We start from the raw sequence: 13184 nt of genomic DNA, 5'->3' as shown, positions 1-13184 counted from the left end.
CAAAGCAAGAATCTGTCTCAAAAAAAAAAAAAAAAAAAAAAAAAGAAGAAGAAGAAGAAATAGGTCATTGAGGACTAAGTAGGATTTTTTCCAGGCAGACATCGAATAGAAAAAAGATGCCAGCCAGCATTTCAGGAACAAATGCTGATTGAGGGTGCTGTGGTGCACCCCTGTAGTCCCAGCTATTTGGGAGGCTGCAGTGGGAGGGATCAAGCCCAGTTTGGGCAAAATAGCTAGACACCACCCCACTTTGCACCCCCATCCCCCACTGACTCCAAAAAACTTTTTTTACCAGACTATTAAATCAGCAACATATATATATATATGTGTGTGTGTGTGTGTGTGTGTGTATATGTGTATGTATATATACATACACATATATACACATATATATACATACACATACACATATATATACATACACATATACACACATACACACACACACATATATATAGACATATATTTTTTTTTTGAGACAGGGCCTCACTCTGTTACCAGACTGAAGTGCAGTGGTGTGATCACAGCTTACTGCAATCTCTGCTGCCCAGGCTCAAGCCATCCTCCCACCTCAGCCTCCCAAGTAGCTGGGACTAAAGATGCATGCCAGTAAGCCTGGCTAGTATTATTTTGTATTTTTTTGTAGAGACAGGGTCTCTCTCTGTTGCCCAGGCTGGTCTCAAGTGATTCACCCACCTTAAACTTCCAAAGTGCTGGGATTACAGGCATGAGCTACTGTGAATACATATTTATTGAGCCTTGAGAAGCGATGATTTAGCTGGCTGGCAAACATACAAAGAAAGATACATCTTAAGTACAATTTCTATCCATTCAGGAACAAAACCAGAAGGCATATTACTAACATAATGATTAAATATGGTTCCTGTTTTTTGGGCTAGTATAAAAAAAAGAATAAAATTAATATGGGGGTGAGAATGAGAATCAGTACAATCAATAGAAACCCAATTATAGTACAATATGGCAGCTGACTAGACGCTATGTATGGCACTGGGCATGGCGGCTCAAGCCTGTTATCCAAGCATTTTAGGAGGCCAAAGTAGGAGAATCGCCTGAGTCTAGGAGTTTGAAACCAGCCTGGGCAACATAGGGAGACCGTGTCTCTACAAAAACTTTAAAAAATTAGCTGGGCATGATGATGCACGCCTGTAGTCTCAGCTACTTGAGTGAGGCTGAGGTGGGAGGATTGCTTGAGACCAGGAGTTTGAGGCTGCAGTGAGCTCTGATCTTGCCATTTCACTCCAGCCTGGGCAACAGAGCAAGACCCTGCCTCAAAAAAGAGAAGAGAAGAGAAGTATGTAAAGTTAGTTAATCTCTATGTACTGACAATATCAACTAAATATAAACAGTGACTCTTACCACAGAAGCTGAAACAAAATAGCAAATCATATGCAATAAACCGAAGTAAGTTGGAGGACTTAATGAAGAACACAATCAAAGGAGGCCAAGGAAGGCTTGCTGAAAGGGGGTTTATAACTCACCACTGAATAGGCGTCATATGTCTTCAAATTAGATTGTAACTGTGATGAAATTGATCCCTAACAAATTCTTCCTGGAACATAAATTGCTGACAGGATAAATACATAATACTTTTTATTAAGTTATAAGTGTAAGGTCCTCTCAAGAGGATTACTAATAGAAATTAGTTATATATATTATACACTATATATATTATATACTATATATAACTATATGTTATATATAGTTATATATAGTATATAGTATATATAGTGTATAATATGTTATATATAGTTTTATATATAGTATATAACTATAAATATGTTATATATAGTTATATATAGTATATAATATATAGTATATGTTATATATAGTATATAATATATATAGTATATGTTATATATATAGTATATAATATATAGTATATGTTATATATATAGTATATAATATATAGTATATGTTATATATATAGTATATTATATATATAGTATATTTTATATATATATATAGTTAGTTTTGTTTTTTTGTTTGTTTGTTTGAGACAGAGTCTCAATCTGTCCCCCAGGCTAGAGTGCAGTGGCATGATCCCAGCTCACTGCAACCTCTGCCTCCTAGGCTCAAGCAATTCTCCTGCCTCAGTCTCCTAAGTAGCTGGGATTACAGGCACGCGCAACCGTGCCCAACTAATTTTTGTATTTTTAGTAGAGACGGGGTTTCACCATGTTAGCCAGGTTGGTCTCAAACTCCTGACCTCAGGTGATCCACCTGCCTTGGCCTCCCAAAGTGCCAGGATTAGAGGTGTGAGCCACTGTGCCTGGCATATATATAAATATAAACCTATATTTTATATATATAAAGAAATATATATATTTCTTTTTTTTTTTTTTTGAGACGGAGTTTCAATCTTGTTGCCCAGGCTGGTGTGCAATGGCGTGATCTCGGTTCACTGCAACCTCAGCCTCCTGGGTTCAAGCAATTCTCCTGCCTCAGCCTCCCGAGTAGCTGGGATTACAGGCATGCGCCACCAAGCCTGGCTAATTTTGTATTTTTAGTAGAGGCAGGGGTTTCTCCATGTTGGTCAGACCGGTCTCGAACTCCCGACCTCAGGTGATCTGCCCACCTTGACCTCCCAAAGTGCTGGGATTACAGGCGTGAGCCACCGCGCCTGGCCCTATATATATACTTTTTGAGACAGAGTCTTGGTCTGTCGCCCAGGCTGGAGTGCAGTGATGCGATCTTGGCTCGCTGCAGCCTCCACCTCCCAGGTTCAAGCCACATTGGCGCCTCCTGCACCCAGCCACAGCAAGCCATATTTCATCAGACACTTGAGGGATGAGTATCAGAAAGTCAGATGAAGAGGCCGGGGCGCGGTAGCTCACACCTGTAATCCCAGCACTTTGGGAGGCCTAGGTGGGCAGATCACGAGTTCAAGAGTTTGAGACCAGCCTGACCAACATGGTGAAACCCCATCTTTACTAAATACAAAAAAATTAGCCAGGCGTGGTGGTGCATGCCTGTAATCCCAGTTACTCAGGAGGCTGAGGAAGGAGAATCATCTGAACCCGGGAGGCGAAGGTTGCAGTGAGCCGAGATCGCATCCTTGCACTCCAGCCTGGGAGACAGGGCGAGACTCCATCAACGAAAAAAAAAAAAAAAAAGAGAAAGTCAGGTGAAGCAGGGACAGGGTCCAGGGTCAGAAGAGTGTTCTGGGTGGAAGGAACAGAAGCTGTATGTATTACATTTTAAAAATTTTCTGTATTTATGATGCTTTGACATCTTACAAAGCTTGCTGGCCTGAAAGAAACTCCCCCTCCCAGGGGTAGCCAATCCTCAGGACACCAAAGAGCTTAACCAGGAGGATGTCTTTAGTCCCAGCACTTTGGGAGGCCAAGGTGGGTGTATCACCTAAGGTCAGGAGTTCAAGACAAGCCTGGCCAACATGGTGAAACCCCGTCTGTACTAAAAATACAAAAGAAATTAGCCAGGCTTGGTAGTGGGTACCTGTAATCCCAGCCACTCAGGAGGCTGAGGCACGAGAATCGCTTGAACCTGGGAGGTGGAGGTTGCAGTGAACAGAGATCGCGCCAATTCACTCCAGCCTGGGCAACAGAGTGAAACTCCGTTTCAAAAAGATAAATATAAATAAATAAATAAATAAAAGAAACCCCATTGCAGGCTCTGGCTCAAGATTCTGCCACCTGACCAAACCTGGCACTCCCCTATGGCCCTTCGTGGCATTTGGTGAGACCCCTCCCTGGACCTGCACGTATACAAACATCTTCCTTCCAATCTTGGTTCCCGCCGTCCCCTCCTGCGGGTGCACTGATTGTCCCATACCATGTCCATCATCTCCATGCTTGTAACACTTCAGGCTTCAAGCAGGGGGTTTGAGGAAGAACAGGAGAGAAGGAGAGCAAAATGTCGAACTCACCTTGATGAATTGGTGGAAAGAGAAAATCATTAATTCTCAGAATAAATCTTTCTGTTTAGGGAGATTCTAATGGTGAAAGATCGATGATGAGACGCTATCACTGATGTAGTGACGTCAGTCAGGGTTGGCAGGACGAGTTAGCCTCCTAGGAGCAAAGAAGGATCGTCAATAAGAGTAATAAGAGTAGGAGGCCACGCACGGTGGCTCACGCCTGTAATCCCAGCACTTTGGGAGACCAAGGCGGGCAATCACCTGAAGTCAGGAGTTCCAGACCAGCCTGGCAACATGATGAAACCCCGTCTCTACTAAAAAATATAAAAAGTAGCTGGGTGTGGTGGCAGGTGCCTGTAATCCCAGCTACTTGGGAGGCTGAGGCAGGAGAATCTCTTGAACCTGGGAGGCAGAGGTTGCAGTTAGCCAAGATTGCACCACTGCACTCCAGCCTGGGGTGACAGATCGAGACTCCGTCGCAAAAAGAAAAAAAAAAAGTAATGTGAGTAGGGTTTTTAAAATTTTTATGTTTTAGAGACAGGGTCTCGCTCTCTTGCCTAGGCTGGAGTGCACTGGAGCAATCACAGCTCAGTGCCCAGCTAGTTTTTAAATATTTCATAGAGACGAAGTCTTGCTATGTTGCTCAGGTGGGTCCCAAACTCTTGGCCTCAAGCAATCCTCCTGCCTTGGCCTCCCAAAGTGCTGGGATTACAGGTGTGAGCCACCATGCCTGTCCTAGAGTTGATATTAATAGCAGGTAACCGTTGAGAGGCACTATGTCCCAGGTCCCTCTCCTAAATGATTTAGATATGTTAACTCATTTACTATCTGCAACACGACTACAAAGCAGATAAAATTAGTACTTCCATTTTACAGGTTAGAGGTTAAGTATGTTGTTCACAGTCTTACAATTAGTATCAAACATATGTTCCTCCGGGGACTGGGGACAGAGGGACTTTCTAGGCAGATGGGACAACATATGCAAAAACGGGAATAAAAGGGAATAAAGGAGGCAAGACTAGGGTATAGCTTATCTCAAATAGTTGTTGGAGAAGATTCACACTCTCTCTGAAAAATATCTCAACTTAGTATAATAAAAGAGAATTAAAGAAGTGTGAGGCTGGGCAGGGAGCTAATTCCTGTAATGCCAGCACTTTGGGAGGCCGAAGCAGGTGGATTTCTTCAGTCCAGGAGTTCAAGATCAGCCTGGGCAACAAGGCAAGACCCCATCTCTACAAAAAATTTAAAAATGAGACAGGGACAGTGGCACCCACATGTAGTCCCAGCTACTTAGGAGGCCGAAGTGGGAGGATCACTTGTGCCCAGCAGTTTGAGGCTACAGTGAGCTATGATCACACTCCAGTCTGGACAAGAGTGAGACTTAGTCTCAAAAAAAAAAAAAAGAAGTACGTAGGCCAGGTGTGGTGGCTCACATCTGTAATCCCAGCACTTTGGTAGGCCAAGGCGGGCAGATCACCTGAGGTCAGGAGTTCGAGACCAGCCTGGCCAACATGGTGAACGCCTTCTCTACTAAAAATACGAAAATTAGCTGGGTGCGATGGCACACCCCTGTTATCCCAGCTACTCAGGAGGCTGAGGCAGGAGAATTGCTTGAACCTGGGAGGCAGAGGTTGCAGTGAGCTGAGATTGCACCATTGCACTCTAGCCTGGGTGACAGAGTGAGACTCCGTCTCAAAAAAAAAAAAAAAAAAAAGTGTGGTGGCTGGAGGCAGTGGCTCACATCTGTAATCCGAGCTCTTTGGGAGGCTGAAGCAGGCAAATCACCCGAAGTCAGGAGCTCGAGACAAGCCTGGCCAACATGGTGAAACCCCGTCTCTACTAAAAATACAAAAAATTTAGCCAGGTGTGCTGGCAGACGCCTGTAATTCCAGCTACTCGGGAGGCTGAGGCAGGAGAATTGCTTGAACTGGGAGACAGAGGTCACAGTGAGCTGAGACTGCACCACTGCATTCCAGCCTGGGTGACAAGAGTGAAACTCCATCTCAAAAAGAAAGGAAAGGAAAAAGGAAAAGGAAAGGAAAGGGGAAAGGGAAGGGGGAAGGGAAGGAGGAAGAGAAAAGGCCGAGGTGGCTCATGCTTGTAATCCCAGAATTTTGGGAGGCTGAGGGGAGTGGATCACCTGAGGTCAGGAGTTTGAAACCAGCATGGCCAACATGGAGAAAACCAGTCTCTACTAAAAATACAAAAATTAGCCGGGCTAGGCTGGGCGCGGTGGCTCACGCCTGTAATCCCAGCACTTTGGGAGGCCGAGGTGGGCGGATCACGACGTCAGGAGATCGAGACCATCCTGGCTAACACGGTGAAACCATATCTCTACTAAAAATACAAAAAATTAGCCAGGCACGGTGGCGGGCATCTGTAGTCCCAGCTACTCTGGAGGCTGAGGCAGGAGAATGGCGTGAACCCAGGAGGCGGAGCTTGCAGTGAGCTGAGATTGCGTCACTACACTCCAGCCTGGGCGACAGAGCAAGATTCTGTCTCAAAAAAAAAAAAAAAAAAAAAAAAAAAAAATTAGCCAGGTGAGGTGGCAGGCTCCTGTAATCCCAGGTACTCGGGAGGCTGAGGCAGGAGAATTGCTTGAACCTGTGAGGCGAAGGTTGCAATGAGCCGAGATCTTGGCATTGCAATCCAGCCTGGGTGACAGAGTCAGATGCTGTCTCAAAAAAAAAAAAAAAAAAAAAAGTGTGGTTATCACCAGGGTGGTTTCTCTCATCTCGATGTTGGCAGCCAGTGTCTGTGGTGGCACTGAGGTCTCCTACAAAGAGTGGCTTATGGGGCATGTATAAAAAATATAGACTAATAGGCTGGGTGCGGTGGCTCACGCCTGTAATCCCAGCACTCTGAGAGGCCGAGGTGGGCGGATCACCTGAGGTCAGGAGTTCAAGACCAGCTTGACCAACATGGTGAAACCCCATCTATACTAAAAATGTAAAAATTAGCCGGGCGTGATGGCACGCACGTGTAGTTCCAGCTACTCAGAAGGCTGAGGCAGGAGACTCACTTGAACCCGGGAGGTGGAGGTTGCAGTGAGCTGAAATTCTGCCACTGCACTCCAGGCTGGGTGACAGAGCGAGACTCCGTCTAAAAAAAAAAAAAAAAAAAAAAGTCCTTGCAATATCAGGTGAGGAGTGTAGCAGGGCATTAAAGAGACCTGAGACCTGAGAAATATCTGCAGCAAAGAGCCAGGTCCGATGGCGAATGGTGTAGGCCTTGTGGATCGCAGATGCAACAGCAGATGCCGCAGCGCGGTGATGGGGGCAGCGATGTGGAGTGCCTAGTGGCTAACTCAGCTTAGAAAAATATCCCGGGGCAAGGCTGGACAAAAGAGGGAGACCAAAGGAGAGCACCTCCCTCAGGCTCAGAGTGATGTCCTTTAGTGTCCAGCAGGTCGAGTCAAGCCTCCTAGGGCAAAAATGAAAACATCAGTGTTAGCAAGACAAAATATTGATACCAACAAGGACTAGAAGTTACTGGAAACCTAGAATAGATCAAAACCCTCTTCAGGGCTGGGCGCGGTGGCTCACGCCTGTAATCCCTGCACTTTGGGAGGCTGAGGTGGGCGGATCTCCTGAGGTCAAGAGTTCAAGACCGGCCTGGTCAACATGGTGAAACCCCGTCTCTACTAAAAATACAAAAATTAGCCGGGCGTGGTGGCTCATGCCTGTAATCCCAGCTACTCAGGAGGCCGAGGCAGGAGAATCGCTTGAACCCGCGAGGCGGAGGTTGCAGTGAGCCGAGATTGAGCCACTGCACTCCAGCCTGGGTGACAGAGCGAGACTCTTGTCTCAAAACAAAACAAAATAAAAACCCTCTTCGTGTGATGTACATACCTTAACTCACGGACAACCTACACAACCAGCTTGGGAGTTAGGTACCCTTAATCACTTTAAGGTTAGAAAAAAGGGGCAGCAGGTTAACTAGGTTAGGTATCAGTACAAATCTATCCTTGCTAGAGACCCCAGAATATGTCCCCTTGGTTTCTAACTTCTCCCCGAACAGCTCTGAATATGCAGATTGAGGAAGCAAGGGGAAAAAAAGAGGAATTTACATGCCCTAAGATGGAGAGTTCCTAAAACAAGGTACTGGAAGACAATAAAAACATAAATGCCCCCACAATACTGTGTGGGGGCATATGTGTGTCTGTGTGTATATACATATCTCAATATACTATATACTTATATATTCTGGTGTTACATATATTTATTGGGGTTTGTGGGTATATATATATGTGTGTATATATATGTATACACACATATATATGTATTTAAGGCTAGGTGTGGTGGCTCATGCCTGTAATCCCAGCACTTTGGGAGGCCGAGGCGGGCAGATCACTTGAGGTCAGGAGTTTGAGACCAGACTGGCTGACATGGCAAAACCCCATCTTTACTAAAAATACAAAAATTAGCTGGGCATGGTGGCACGTGCCTGTAATTCCAGCTACTTGAGAGGCTGAGGCATGAGAACTGCTTGAACCTGGGAGGCAGAGGTTGCAGTGAACCAAGATATCACCACTGCACTCTAGCCTGGGCCACAGCGCTAGACTGTATCTAAAATAAATAAATAAATAAATAAATAAGCTGGGTGTGGTGGCTCACGCCTGTAACCCCAGCACTTTGGGAGGCCAAGGTGGGTGGATCACCTGAGGTCAGGAGTTCGAGACCAGCCTGACCAACATGGTGAAACCCCACCTCTACTAAAAATACAAAAATCAGCCAGGTGTGGTAGCCCGCGCCTGTAATTCCAGCTACGCAGGAGGCTGAGGCAGGAGAATCGGCTTGAACCTGGGAGGCAGAGGTTGCAGTGAGCCGAAACTCCATCTCAAAATAAAATTAAATAACAATAAATAAATATATATATATTTAATTTAATAGAGACGCAGGCGCAGTGGCTTACGCCTGTAATCCCAGCACTTTGGGAGGCTAAGGCGGGCAGACTGACTGAGCTCAGGAGTTCGAGACCAGGCTGGGCAACATGGTGAAACCACACGTCTACTCAAATACAAAAAATTAGCCGGGTGTGGCGGCGTGCACCTGTGGTCCCAGCTACTAGGGAGGCTGAGATAGGAAAACTGCTTGAACCCGGGAGGCAGATGTTGCAGTGAGCCAAGATCATGCCACTGCACTCCAGCCTGGGCGACAGAGCGAGACAGCGTCTCAAAAAAAAAAAAAAAAAAGGAAAATAGAGACGCAGTCTCCTTATGTTGCCCTGGCTGGTCTTGAACTCCTGGATTCAAGCCATTCTCCCGCCTTTGCCTCCTGAACTGCTGAGATTACAAGTGTGAGCCACCACACCCAACCTAAAAATATATTTTATATGTTTAGATGGATAAATACGCACCCGGGCCGGGCGCAGTGGCTCACGCCTGTAATCCCAGCACTTTGGGAGGCCGAGGCGGGTGGATCACGAGGTCTGGAGATCGAGACCATCCTGGCTGACACGGTGAAACCCCGTCTCTACTAAAAATACAAAAAATTAGCCGGGCATGGTGGCAGACGCCTGTAGTCCCAGCTACTCGGGAGGCTGAGGCAGGAGAATGGAGTGAACCCGTAAGGCGGAGCTTGCAGTGAGCCGAGATTGCGCCACTGCACTCCAGCCTGGGCGACAGAGCGAGACTCTGTCCCAAAAAAAAAAAAAAAGATGGATAAATACGCACCCATTAATATATATTTTCTGCATACATACACGTATATGTATATATATTGTATATTTACACATACAAATATGTATACATACATATATATTTAATAGACAAGCCCCCGCAGAAAATACCTATTATTTGGAGCTTATATTTTTATTGTCTCACAGAATATGTTATTTTATGTGTTGTTCTGCAACTTGCATATACAGGTATACTGTATTTTATTTATATTTCTATAAATGTTAGTGTTAACCAATATAAAAGTCAGGAAACTCAGCTGGTAAACTCTGAGGAGGGGAGAAAGACCGAGATCAGGTTTCATGGGTCAACACAGACTTTAGGTTTCCTCGTGGACAGCAGGAAGGAGCGGCCCAGAGCAAAGCCGCAGTCCGCGTAGGTAGAGTCGGCTTTGAGCCGCGATTACCCTCACCCGACCTCCGCAGGCCACCGCCCGAAGACTAGCCCACCAGAGCGCATGCGCCATGGGTGCTCCCGCGAGGGACCCGCCCCGCCGCCTGCCCCGCCGCCTGCCCCGCCCCACGTCCGAAAGGAGAAGGGGCGGGGCCTGCGGCAGGCTCCGCCCGCAAACTGCGGCGCACGGTGGGGCGGGTCTTCCGTCTGGAGGAGGGTTACTTCCGGGGTGGACGGCAATGGCTGTGGGCAAGGAGCGAGGCGCGATTGGCTGTCCGGCGGATGAGTTCTGGGGCCCGCGAGCGCAAAGTGGCAGGCAGCGGGGCCGGGGCTGTGGCTGCGCCGCCTGCCATCGACCTCCCCGCGGCGGGCCCGGCCCCCAGTTTGATGGTGGGGACCGGGGTGGGGATCTAGGTCGCAGGCCAGGAGGAGGGTGTTGGGGAACGTGTGTCCAGCTCACCTCCGTTAGCCGTTGAACGCCAGCACCGACAGAAGATTCTCTCACCTTAAAGCGGGGGTATTAGGGGTGTCGGGGGAAAGACAGTCCCACCAGACTCAGAGTTACTCTGATCTGAAAGATGACAGTCGCAGCACGTCAGCCAGAATCAAGTCTCCTAGGAGCCAAAACTAAAGGATTAGAGCAAATAATGGTATTAGGTACAACACTCGCTGAGAGCTTGCCATAAATATGTCAATCGATGTGATCCTCACTACAGCTCTGTAAATTAGGTGGTGAAATATCATTTACAAATCAAAAACTGAGACACAGGGTAATTTGTTTAAAATCAGCGAGCAGTGGCAGAATTCACTGTAAACATTACATTGCGTACAGATGATACTTTTCCAGATGTTTGAAATGTTGGACACAATTCCCATTCAGTTGGGGGAAATAGCTAGATTTACTGTTACTGAAGAATCCAGTTATAGACTACCATGCTATACTGATATAGAAAGTTCCCCCAAGACATATTTGGGAGAGAATTTTAAAAGTTACAGAAAAAGACGTGTTAGTAATTTTTTTTTTTGAGACAGAGTCTCACTTTGTCGCCCAGGCTGGGAGTGCAGTGGCGCGATCTCGGCTCTCTGCAACCTACACCTCCCGGGTTCAAGCGATTGTCCTGCCTCAGGCTTTCGGCAAATTTTTGTATTTTTAGTAGAGACGGGGTTTCACTCTGTTGGCCAGACTGGTCTCCAACTGCTGACCTCAAATGATCCACCCACCTTGGCCTCACTCCCAAAGTGCTGGGATTACAGGCGTGAGCCACCGCGCCCAGCCAGTAATTCTTTTTTTTTTTTTTTAAGTAATTATTTTACACAAAAACTCCTTAAAACAATACTGTTTTATTGTGGTATATACTTATGTAAGTGAATAGAAAAAGATGTATACACATTACTATAAAAAGACCTGGAATATTAATAACATACGCTAAACTGGCAACAGTCAATAGGGAAGGGAAACTTTATCCTATTCATTAAGTTTTTTTTTTTTTTTTTTTTTTTTTGAGACGGAGTGTCGCTGTGTCGCCCAGGCTGGAGTGCAGTGGCGCGATCTCGGCTCACTGCAAGCTCTGCCTCCCGGGTTCATGCCATTCTGCCTCAGCCTCCCGAGTAGCTGGGACTACAGGCGTCCGCCACCACGCCCGGATAATTTTTTGTATATTTAGTAGAGACGGGTTTTCACCATGTTGGCCAGGATGGTCTCGATCTCTTGACCTGGTGATCCATCCGCCTCTGCCCCCCAAAGTGCTGGGATTACAGGCGTGAGCCACTGCGCCTGGCCTATGAACTTTTTTTTTTTTGGGGGGGGGTGAAATGTGGTCAGAAAAATATATATATACGTACTGTATCTTCTCTACATAATAAAAATTATTTTGAAAACGAGTAAGAATGACAAGTTTCGCCAAGCATGGTGTCTCAAAAAAAAAAAAAAAAAGAATGACGTTTTGTATAATTTGAGCACCTACTCTGGTATAAATGGCTTTTGGATAATTGTAGAAATAAAATCAACCATTAAGGGATGAGGATTTGAGGGTTATGAGAATATGAGCATAAACATAAAGCACATTCAGGGAATTCCAAAAGAATTTTGACAGTACTTTAAAACAGTGCAGTATTTCATAATTTAGTCCAAGGCAGCTTAAAAACAAACAATGTTAGCTAAAACTGCTCTATGTCTATGTTACATAGCTCATATTTAATGGAGAATTAGAGGCACTGAATAATACTAAGTATTTTTTATTTTTTTTTTTAGATGGACTCTCGCTCTGTCCCCCAGGCTGGAGTGCAGTGGTGCGATCTCGGCTCACTGCAGTCTCCACCTCCGGGGTTCAAGCGATTCTCCTGCCTCAGCCTCCAGAGTAGCTGAGATTACAGGCACGTGTCACCCCACCTGGCTAATTTTTTGTATTTTTAGTAGAGACGGGGTTTCACCGTGTTAGCCAGGGTGGTCTCGATCCCCTGAACTCGTGATCCGCCCGCCTCCCAAAGTTCTGGGATTACAGGTGTGAGCCCCCGCACTTGGCCAATACTAAGTACTTTTTAAAATATGGCTCCTGATATTTTCAGTTGAAATATTTTATAAATGTATTAAATGTTGATTACTGTAAAGTGTTTCACTTTAATAAAATTCAAGATATGCCTGCATCTTATACCTGACAATTTTGTGACCCTATATAAAAATTGTTACAAACAAAAAACCCTTAGTAACATCTATTTTGTACATTACACTGGGGCGGAGGCTTCAAAACCAAAAAGGATAAACCCAGGGATTGAAATGGGGGCAACTCGCTCTTAATTGACAAGATCTACTAGAAACTGACATTTAAAATATGTTAGTTGACCTAAGGAATACCAAGAGCCAAATTTGGCTTGGGAATCTCTTAGTTATTCACCCTATTTGGAGAAGTAAAGAAGAAAGCAGAAGTAGCTGTGCTCACCTGACAAGTGCCTTCGCATCTGGGAGTTACCATCAGACAGTTGGCAAGACCCTGTTAAGTGAGGGTTCTAATCCTGATGACATCACAACTGTTGCTTGGTAGCCAGCCAGATCAACAATTTTCACAAGGCCTTGGCTTAGGCTATTTCTTTTTTTTTGTTTTTTTTTTTTTTGAGACGGAGTCTTGCTCTGTCGCCCAGGCTGGAGTGCAGTGGCACAATCTCGGTTCACTGCAAGCTCTGCCTCCTGGGTTCATGCCATTCTCCTGCCTCAGCCTCCGG

At 45.7% G+C, this 13184-nt stretch overlaps 1 protein-coding gene across 1 annotated transcript in view; it reads right to left on the bottom strand.

Moving 5' to 3' along the window:
• Nucleotides 1–12925, bottom strand: part of USP42 (ubiquitin specific peptidase 42) — an 82418-nt gene extending 69493 nt beyond the window's left edge. Inside the window, exons 1-6 of the mRNA XM_063668083.1 lie at nucleotides 12905–12925; nucleotides 10429–10595; nucleotides 7078–7321; nucleotides 3908–4052; nucleotides 1500–1585; nucleotides 697–782 (exon numbers count right to left, since the gene is read on the bottom strand). The gene's annotated coding sequence lies outside the window, so the exon portion shown is untranslated. The remainder of the gene's footprint in view (nucleotides 1–696; nucleotides 783–1499; nucleotides 1586–3907; nucleotides 4053–7077; nucleotides 7322–10428; nucleotides 10596–12904) is intronic.
• Between the last annotated feature and the right edge of the window lie 259 nt (nucleotides 12926–13184).

Source organism: Pongo pygmaeus, chromosome 6 (assembly GCF_028885625.2).
Source record: "Pongo pygmaeus isolate AG05252 chromosome 6, NHGRI_mPonPyg2-v2.0_pri, whole genome shotgun sequence".
NCBI classification, from domain to species: domain Eukaryota; kingdom Metazoa; phylum Chordata; class Mammalia; order Primates; family Hominidae; genus Pongo; species Pongo pygmaeus.
This window is presented reverse-complemented; position numbering and strand designations above follow the sequence as displayed.